The sequence below is a fragment of the Castanea sativa genome, chromosome 5 (genome assembly GCF_040712315.1).
Source record: "Castanea sativa cultivar Marrone di Chiusa Pesio chromosome 5, ASM4071231v1".
Lineage (NCBI taxonomy): Eukaryota > Viridiplantae > Streptophyta > Magnoliopsida > Fagales > Fagaceae > Castanea > Castanea sativa.
The window spans coordinates 23,651,544-23,662,630 of record NC_134017.1 but is presented as its reverse complement, the minus strand read 5'-3'; the positions used below and the strand labels follow the sequence as shown (position 1 = coordinate 23,662,630).

General features: G+C 31.1%; 1 long non-coding RNA gene across 2 annotated transcripts; it reads left to right on the top strand.

The window, feature by feature from the left end:
- The first annotated feature begins 5,053 nt into the window (after positions 1–5,053).
- LOC142637197 (uncharacterized) lies at positions 5,054–11,087 on the top strand. Of its 2 annotated transcripts, none has more exons than XR_012844578.1 (3): positions 5,054–5,539; positions 6,123–6,310; positions 10,135–11,087. It is a non-coding gene; the product is annotated as an uncharacterized LOC142637197 (long non-coding RNA). The 2 variants fall into 2 exon arrangements; XR_012844579.1 differs by lacking the exon at positions 10,135–11,087 and adding an exon at positions 6,614–6,874.

Here is an 11,087-nt window from a genome sequence, read left to right as displayed (position 1 = left end):
AAAAATTGTAACAGAGCCAAGCCCATGGCAAGCCCAACAGATTACAAAGGTAGCAAACCCATAGATTCTCCACAAAAAAAAAAAAACAAAAAAACAGAGCAATGCCTTAGCTCTTAAAGGTCTAAATCAAAAATCACTAAAGGCTTTATCAAAAAAAAAAAAAAACTACTAAAGGCCTAAAGCAAACCTAAACTCAGTCCCTCAGAGCAACACCTCAAGCCAATAGACGGAGCTCGGATCGGTCACAGCTCGCTCGTCGGAGATTAGATCGGTCACAACTCGCTTGTCAAAGATCGGCCGAGTCCAGATCGTCATTGTCGCTCGTTCGTCCCTCCACGTCGTCGTCGCTCATTGCTGACCCTCATTGGAGGATGGAGATCAGCAGATTGCTCGTCTCCTCGTCACTACCTCAGCGGCCTTAGCCTTCAGGCCTCCTTGCTCGGCTGCTCCGATGCTCCCTACCTCAAGGTATTTCATTTTACTAAGCTAACTTCTCTCTCTTTTTCTCTCTAACTCTCTCTCTCTCTCTCTGAATGAAATGAAAATTATGAAATAAATGAAACTCTCTCTCTTTACTCTTTTAATTCTTAAACTGTGAGTTTGTCTGTGATTGGCTCATTGGCCGAACTTTAAGTCTTTAACTTTATTAATATATTTTACCAGTTTATCTTATCCGTTGGTATTGGTGTGTGTAGTGTGTTGGTGTTCGTGAGATATTAATTGTCTTTTAGTGTAATGTGTGATTGTGAAATTTTCTGATTGGCAGGGGGCATCAAGCATGAGGTGTGCTTGTGTGTTGAGTGGGGTGGGGGAAGATGGGCACATAGGGTGGCCAGGCTGCACATTACACTGCTTTAGTGTTTTAATTATTGTGCTGCACATGGGATGTGTAATGTGCACATCAGTGGCTCTTTTAGTGTAAACAATATAACAAATTAAAGCAATATAATTAATGACAAATAAATTAAAGCAATATAGTTTATTGTTAGGCTAAATAACAATAATTAAAGCAGTATAATTAACCAATACATTATAAAAGACAAACAAATTAAATTATAATAAACTAAAAATAATTAATAATTTTATAATTAATGAAACAACAATATAACAAATTATAATTTATAAAAGACAAACAAATTAATGAAACAACTAAAGAACAATAATTAATAATTTTATTAATAATTCAAATGAATTTATAGGTTATTGTTTAGTCTTTTGCTAGAATTATGGACAAATATTTGATAAGAAAGCCACGTTTCTAAGATTCATCTCTTGTGCAAGATTCATCTTCATCTTCTAAGCGAATTCTTGTTGACTTTAACTTAGAAAATCTTCCTTTAGATCCTGGGCTACGACAAAAGATATCATCTTATCATCCTAATAATCATGATGAAATAAGAAGATATTATTTAACAAAAGGCCCTTGTCAACCTGTTCATAATTACCCTGTATCACATTTTTCTAGAAAGCCCCGTCAATTTAGATCCGAATGGTATGTAAATAGAAAATGGTTGGAATATAGTATAGACAAGGATGCGGCATTTTGTTTTCATTGCTACCTATTTGGGCAAGATGTTGGTAAACAAGAAAGATGTGAGACTTTTGTAACGAAGGGATTCAGACTTTGAAATCAGCTTGTGAAGTTAGATTCCCATGTTAGAGGAGTTAATAGTGCTTATAACCAAGCTGTCAAGAAGAGTGAAGATCTACTGAAGGAAAAGCAACACATTCAAAGTGTTTTTTTTAAGAAATCAAATCAAGATAAATTTGAATATCGGGTTCAATTAAATGCAATAGTTGATTGCATAAATTCCTTTTATACCGGGGATTAGCTTTTCGTGGTCACGATGAATCTCAAGGTTCAAGTGATAAAGGAAATTTCCTTAAGCTTCTACAATTTTTGGGAGATCACAATGAATCTATCAATGAAGTGTTCAAAAAGCTCGGAAAAATTGCAAGCTTACCCACTCTGATATTCAAAAAGACATTATGAATGCAATTGCACGTGAAACATCCAAAGTCATCATCAAGGATCTTGACAATGGGTTCTTTTTAATATTAGTTGATGAGTCATGTGATATCTCAGTGAAAGAACAAATGACCCTCGTTCTTCGTTATGTGAACAAAAAAGGAATTATTATAGAGCAGTTCCTTGATGTTGTACATGTAGCAAGTATCACCGCTTTATCACTCATATATGCTATTTAATGTTTACTTTGTGAACATAATTTGAGTTTATCGAACCTACGTGGACAAGGTTATGACAGGGCTAGTAATATACAAGGTGATATCAAAGGTCTCAAAACTTTAATTTTGAAAAAGAATAAGTCAGTATTTTATGTCCATTATTTTGCTCATCAACTTCAATTGACACTTGTTGTCGTTACTAAAAATCACATTAATATTGCTGAATTTTTTTTATGTGGTTAGTAATTTAGTAACAGTTGTTGGAGGCTCTTGTAAGAGACGAGATGCTCTTCGAGATGCATAATTTGCCAAAATTAAAAAAGATTTAGAAAATGGTGTACGTAGAAGTGGGCAAGGTTTGAATCAAGAGATAAATCTTAAACGCCCTGGTGATACATGTTGGAGATCATATTATGGGACTATTCTCAACTTGATTTTGATGTTCTTTGCTATTGTTGATGTACTTGAGATTATTGAAGAAGATGACCTCTTCGACATAAAAGTTGAAGCTCGATCTATTATGAGGTCAATTCTATCTTTTAAATTTGTGTTTGCTCTACACTTGATGAAAAACATTTTAGGGATCACAAATGAGTTGTCAATAGCATTGCAAAAAAAAAAAAAATCAAGATGTAGTAAATGCTATGGATCTTGTTAAAGTGTCTAAGTAACGATTGCAAGTGATAAGAGATGATGAATGTAAATCTTTATTGACTGAAGTGTCTTCATTTTGTACCACACATGATATTTCTATCTTGAACATGGATGAAATATTTGTAGTTAGTAGGAGGTAACGACGCAACACTCAACAAAAAACAAATTTACATCATTATCGTGTTGAGCTATTTTACACAGTCATAGATATGCAACTTTAAGAGCTTAATAACCGTTTTTCTGAGGCGAATACCGATTTGCTACTTTGTATGGCTTGCTTGAATCCAAGTAATTCATTTGTGGTTGAATGATTGTTTGGTTGTGTATATAAAGAATGAACTGCGCAATCGAACGGGAGATCAGTGGATGAATGATTGCTTGGTTGTGTATATTGAAAAAGATTTAGCTTGTAGCATTGATAATAAGACTATCATACAATGATTTCAAAATATGAAAACTCGTAGAAGACAATTGTAAATTTTATGTATTTACGTATTTTTTTATTATTATTGTTGTCAATATAAAAATTTTTTTTTTATTAAATTATGTAATTTATACTTGTTAAGGAACCTCCTGAAAAAATTTCTTAATATTACCACGGATGTGAAGATAGTTCACATAGGCTCACTGACGAGGAAGATGTAAAAAACTGAAGGAGAGTACGGAGGAAAGGAAAAGTAACTTTATAGGAATAGTAGAGGTGAGATAAATCTCAATCACGGATGTGATTGGGAATAGTAAAAGTAATTTAATAGGAACCTTCTTCGAAGGTTTATGCTTCACAAAATACACAATATGTGTCTTTATTTACACTAAGACCATTTTATTGCTTTTATTTTTAATAAGAATCTAATCACTCTTTTTATTTATTCTTTCACTTAAAAAAATTAACAATCATTATATATTGGGTCCTAAAAATAAAACACAACATTAAATTTATTAACTTTACTTTCTTTTTGTTTGACAATGAAGTTTACTTACATTTACTTTGCCTATACATCTAATTCGTTTCTCTTTTTTTTTTTTGGATCCATATGTGATTTACTAATTTCCAAATTTTGTAGAAGAAATTTCAAACATCTTCAGTGAAAAGAAAATAATAAAAGAGTGAACATATAACATTCAATGTGGTTTTCTCTTTAATTAGATTGTGATAGAAATGGTTCTTGCAAACATGAGGAGGAGAGAAAAGATATACTTTGGTATATGGTAAGCAGTTATTACATATGTGGGTGAGGTGTAACCTAATATGTATTAAGAATTGGATTATATAGAAGATTGAAGGCTGTTATTATCAAGGGCATTACAAACCTAGCATCAACACTTCGAGTGAGTGATGACAGGTATTCTAAAATAATTATCGTCACTTCATTTTCATTTTGTTAGCTTCATAAAATAAGTAAAAATTGTAATACCATACTAGTCTCATCACACGCGCTTCGCGCGTGCGATGAGACTTTTTTTTTTAATGGTCCTATTTTGTAGAAAAAAAATTGTATTTAATTATTTTATATATATATATATATAATTTTTATTTTAAAAATCTAATTTATAAGTGAATATAAATCAATTTAAAAATTAATAGGAGAATGGTCCTATTTTTAAGGCAATATTTTAGTGGGAGTTGGAGTTGCATTTTTACCGGATTGTCCTTTAATTTTGTCTTTACTTAAACATAAGACTGTAGGGGCATCTTTGAACTAAAAAAATGAGTTTTACCGGATTGTCCTTTAGTTTTGTCTCTATTTAAACATAAGACTGTAGGGGCATTTTTGAACTAAAAAAATAAGAATCCAAACAGGAGAAGCCCCTTAAATAGTAGTATAGATTAATAGAGCTTTAAAATTTTAAGATACCATACATATAAATTAGAGAGTTTTATTTATTTTACCATAAATAACAAATACAAGTATCCTAATTCAAAATAAATAAATAAAACTAGCTAGCCCACACATTGTGGGAGACATACACTAGTCATATCATTTACTTCATATACTATATATAATAATAGAAACTAAGAGAACGTTTATTCTTACCTTTAAGGAGAAATTGACAAATAAGGGAAAAGACCCCTTAAAAATGCTGTTATGTATACAACTTTAAAGTAAAACAGCAGGACGTTATAACTATTTCGCCTTTCATAATTCTGCCACGCATGCAATATAAAAGCATAAATTAAATAACTGGTTAAAAAAACAAAAAAACATTGCAATAAAAAAACCCTACCGATCTCTTTCTTTTCTCTCTCTACACAAAAAAAAAAAACAAGCGATACTGCGTTACAGGCAAAGGGAAGGAGAAATTAAAAAATAAAACCTTGCAATCCAGTGGAGAACCGTGCGATCAATTGTTCGTCCTACAGGTATTGAGAAAGAGAGAGAACAGAAATCCCGATTTTTTTTTTTTCTCTAACCCGATAATACATAAAACCCTAAAATACAACAAACTAAATTCTGATTTTCTCTTTCTCCTTCCCTGTTCCACTTCTCCATGGCCAAATTCCTTCTTCATCGTCCAAAACCCAGACCATAAAGGTGGACGATTTGTTGAAGCGGTTTGGTGAAAGGGAGATACGGAGATAGAGAGAACTACCACCGGTCAAAATTAAATACAATGAAAGGTTCAAGAGGTATTGAGATACGGAGAGGCAGATACAGAGAACTAGAGAGACAACCCATTAGATCCGTATCCTCCATCGGTTAGTCTCTGTTTTCTTGGTTCTTTAAATTTGGGTTTAAATATGATCTAGGTTTGGGTATTTTGATTGTGTTGTATTGGATTGCATTTAGGTTTTGGCTTAGATTCAGTTTTGAGTAAGGAATTTGGGATAGAATGGTTTTTAATATCAGATATCTGTGTTATATTTGGTTTTTCTTTTGGATAACAGAAACATCCGATCAAACTCTCTCTCTTTCAAACTATTGCCTATGTGTTTGGTTCTTAGTTTGGCGGTTTTTAAGAGTTTTTTTTTTTTTTTTAATTTTGCAATAGCTCTCAAACCATGATTTAGTTTCATGGCTAAAACTATTTGGAAAATTAAAAAAAAGAAAGAACAATTTTTTTTTTTGTTTGTTTTTTTTTAATTATGTGTGTTTATGTTGGTTTGATATGTTCGTAATTGCATCTTAATGATATCTTTGGCCATTGATTAGTCAAGCTATTATAATGGGTCCAATTAGATAATTTTTTAAAATAATAATTTTATTATATTTACCTGGTTAGGATTTTTGGAATAATTTTCGTTGTTAAAGTTTGTTAACTATCCTGAAATATTGAACCAGTGGTTGCTGCAAATTTTCTGGGTTTTTCTCTTAACTAGCACCGGTAATAGAGAGAGGCAGATATACAGAATCGGAGAGACAGAAATAGAGAGAGATAGATACAGTCTGTAAGCGCATAGGAATTGAGATTGAGGATCGGCACTACTCCGTGACCAACATAATCGGAACTAAACACAGACCGATGAAAGGTACGCATCACTTCTCTGTGTTTGAATTTGAATTGAAATTCAGATGTTTATTCTCTTTCTTAAGTTGCTTTGTTTAAGGGGAACATTGAGAAGATTATTGAAAAATAAAACCATTTTATCGTTTATTATATTTTGCTTGAATGGAATTCTGCCGGGAATGTTTACATGAGGTCAACGGGCTATAAATAATTAAACCATTTGTGAAAGCCATTCAGCCAAAATTTGACTATTGTATTATACACTTTCTCTTTTGTACAAGGTATAAACTGTTATTTTTCTTTTGTCTATTGTATTATACATTAGGGATTATAAACAGATTTCAACATGGATGCTTCAAAGTGTATAGTAATTATAAGTTTTTGTAAGTGGGATTATGGGAATTTTTGGGTTAATTACTGCATTTTTAAATAACAAATAAAAAGATGGATAACTAATGTATGTTATACACCTTGCAACAGATTTTTAGGCGCTTTTTTTTACTACAATTACTTCAAACTCTTTTCTCTAGTCTCTCTTTTACTGTTTTATTTGCAAATTGCAAGTGCCATATATTTTATTTGATTAAATCAGGGAAAAACTTTCCCCTTTTTTATTTTTTTTACCTGATACTAATTAAACTAAAGCAGCTCCTTTGTGTCTACAAAGTTTTTGTTAGTGTCTTCCACAGACAGTGTATGTGAAATTGAAGGAGAGGTTGGTGGTTCATTAACTAATAGTGAGAGATTGGATTATTTTTTCCCATGTGGGGTTTGACCAAAAAATATTAATATTTTTGTACTATTTAATCAATGGGGTTGTGGGTTTGAATTCAGTGTGGTTGCTATTCCTAATTGGTATATAGTCTCTCTTTGATTCCAATTTGTTTGATTAAATTCTGAAATCAATATTTGTTACGTGCTAAAATATGCAAATCAATCCGGTGTGATTTCTTAACATATATGGATGAGATATGCCAATTGAAGACCATTTAATAGAAATGGTATCATAGAAGTGATAAGATTACAAATAGAAAATCAGTCTTTTAAAGAAAGATTGACTATGACAATGGGGTATATTGGTACTTTATTATTTTGTTTTAGATATGATTAAACATACTTGGAGATTGGGTTAGCATTGTTTAAGAAAGACTAATTTCTCTTTCGCTTATCTTATACTTTGTAATAGATTCTATCCATTATGTATTTGTTATTTGAATTACCTCTGTTTAGACAGATTTACGACGTTCACCAGGTGTTATCAAGAAACATTGCTGGATAAAACTGGCAGGTTAGGACATTCTAACTATCATTCTTCACATTCACTATCCTGTGACTTCCATTAGGTTGATTATGTTATTTCTCCAATTGACTTCTTCTCTTTTCTATCTCAATATTAGTATCATTGGATTACATTTTGCCAATTGGTGTATTTGGGATAGTTCTCTACAAAATTAAGTTTTCTTTGGTTTATTTTTTTGAAAATACAATTTCTTTTGCCTGAGTTTTAGTTGGCTTGGTTCCTTATTTTTATTGCTTTGCACTATTAGGAAATGTTGTAAAGTTTATGTCATTAATTTTGGCTGTTTAACCTGTTTTCTTTAAATTGTAAATACCTCTGTATTTTTCCTTTTGTATTAGTTTCTTTTAACAAGAACAGATTCTCAACCAAGCAAGGGAGAAGAGTTAGTCAAGGTGCCAATTTGTAAGGTATTCTTGAAGAAAATTAAAACTTAAATAAATCAACAATGGTGTCTTCAAAATCCCTTTGTTATCAGCCTTCAACATTCTTTGGTATCTAAAACATTCATTGGCTTTAATATACTAATCAAAACAGAATTTTGTCCAATAGATTCACCAGTTTTCTCACTTTGTCTCTCTATAATTACCCCCTCTCTGTCTCCGTGTGTGTGTCTCTCTCTCTCACATGTTTTTATTAGGGTAATGTTTGAAAGAACGTTAAATGTCTTTGTGTGTGGTTTATCTTTAGCTTGAATAGATTATGACTTCGGGAATTTATGTTCTGACTTAAGTGTTTTATATATAAAGGGGTCTTGAAACTTATTTTATCATAATTTACCACTACTCAAATTTTATTTAGAATATAAAAAAATCAATTGATATTGTATAATCTATTATCTATACCATCAAAAGAAAGGTTTTTTAAAGGATTTTTTATTTGCCCTATTTGAAGCTTCTCAATGGGTATCACTAGACCTTGAATACGTTGTGTTCTGTTAGTCTATCCTCCCTTTTCTCTGCCCACCTCCTTCTCCAAAACCACATTACAACCTCCACTTTATTTGGTATGTGATTTTACTAATAAGCTTTGGCTTTGGGATCTTTGTTTAATATGCCAAGTTCTATAAAATGAGCAGTGTGAGTTTGAAGGTTCTATTTTGGTCATCTTTGTGTTTGTTCTCTATTTGTTTGTTTAAATTTCTCAGTGAATAAAATTTGGTCTATGTATCCAATTTGTTAAAAAGATTTCTTCTTCAAAATGTTATTTTCCTGCACTGTTACACATCTAAAATCTGCTTTTCTTTGCAACTAAAATCTTTGTTACACTGTTTCACAAAATCTACACTGCACTGATTCATAAAAATTTGCACTGCACTGCACTATTTCATTAAATCTGTTCTATTTTGAATAACTTTCTGCACTGTTTTTAAATTAATTTTGTCTTGATTATCTTTGTGTTTTTTCTATGTGTTTGTTTAAATTTTCCAGTGAATATGTAGAACAAATATAGGTTCTGATGAATAAAATCAATGAACATTTCCCAAAACCATTCTTTGTTCTTAAAGGGAACAAATATGACAAAGAAATTGGACCTGAATAAAACAGGACACTTAATTTTTTAAAATCAATAAAACTATCAAAGTTCATATTTTAATGCATAACTTAATGGGAGATTAGGAGAAAGAGAAACAATAAAATTTGATAAAACAATACCTGCAGTTGTCTTAAGATATATATCATTAATTAAAAAATATCCATCCTCATTTGCTTTGCTCCAAAATTCGTAGTCTTAATAATTGGGAATCAACATGCAAAAGTTGTTTATAAGGCAAATAGTGTTATGGTTAGGGGTGAAAGTTTTTAATTTGAATACTTTGTCTTGGCTTTTGGATCCTTTGGGCATATTTTGATATGCTTAGGGAAGGTGGCTATGTAGAATCCATTGTGCCATTTAGTATACTTAATATTTACATTTTCTTACTCTATGCAAATTGAGTGCACTTGATTTATTTTTTTTGATAAGTAATAAAGATTCATTGATAATAAAAAGAGAGGGACATTACACCTAAGTACACAGGAAGTATACAGGGCAAATTGAGTGCATTTGATTTGTGTAAGAACTGAGGGCAACTAAGCCAAATCACGAGAAAGAGATTTTGTGGCATATGTGAAGCTTGCCTTGGATTTGACCAATGCACCACTAAAAAATTATGCAACTCTTGGAAAAAAAACAAGGGTAAGTTTGTTTCTTTAAGATGTTTCCCTGCTGTAATGTCTTTTAAATTTTAGGTAGTTATTGAAGAGAGATGCAGCTTGATTATTCCTATAAATGTTAGGATCAAACATACATAATTTGCAGAAAGAAATAACCATGAGTTTACAACTTAAAAGGAAATTAGAGGATTTTTTTTTTATAAATGTGACCCTTAAGATGATTGGAGAGGACTGCATAATCTATGCACGGTTTCTTTGGTGTATTAATGGAGATTCATGCTTAGATTATGTATTTTTAATGACACTATTGTCTAAGGGATTATTTGTAATTAAAAAATTTTAAATGAAAAGTAGCAGAATGATGATTGATGTCTTGGTTTTCAAACTCATCAGGTTTGAATGGCCTACTCTATTTTAGTTCATAAGCATCCTCAACTCTCCTTGCGGTAGCATACCTACAACATTGCCATTAAAGTCCTACACATTCTTTCTTCTGTTCATGCTCAATGACAAATAGTGCTTCCCTTATTTAACTTTAAGTGAGTCAGTGCTTCCTTTTTATTTTATTGAAGCCATTTGCGATTTGTAAAGCTGAAGATAAATATTACGTTAATGGAAAATTGTATTGATAATGTAATTTACTAGCGAATGCAACTAATATATTAAGTAATTCTAATTGAAAATTTAATTGAATTTATTTTTTTAAATTGGGAAAAAGGTGTTACTTAATGTTATTATTATTTTAATCATCTTTCCAATGAATTTATGTTGGTTTGTGGTTGGTATACTTTGGGTAGTTGTGGATTTGTGTTTGGGTGTTAGGACATTTGTTTGTTGCAAATGAGGCAATTAAAATCATGGTGAAATATGGGAAATATAAAACGTGATAATTTACCTATTGTTAGATTAGATAAGTGGGCAAGAAAATGAGTACAAGCTACATTTAATGCTTACCATAAAAATAGTTGTTTTTTTTTTTTCGATTTAGAGATTTTTATTAGACGTGTTTAATGGAAAAAGAAATAATAAGCTATCTAACATTGATTCATGTGATTTAGATTTGAGATGGTAGAACTAATTTCGCATCTGTATTTGTTCTTCATTTGGAATCAATTTAACATATATTTTTTTTAAGTACTGATATGTCCAGGTATGCAAAAAGATCATCTACGGCTTTGTTGCTCACAGCATTAGACCCATAAACTTTTAAGGGGTTAAACTAGTTGACTTTTGGTTTATTTTAAGATTATAAATGTTATTTTGGTTTATTTTAAGATTATAAATGTTATTTTGAGCTATGTACCTAAATTTTTATGATGTTATGAAGAAAACTATTTGTTTTTCCA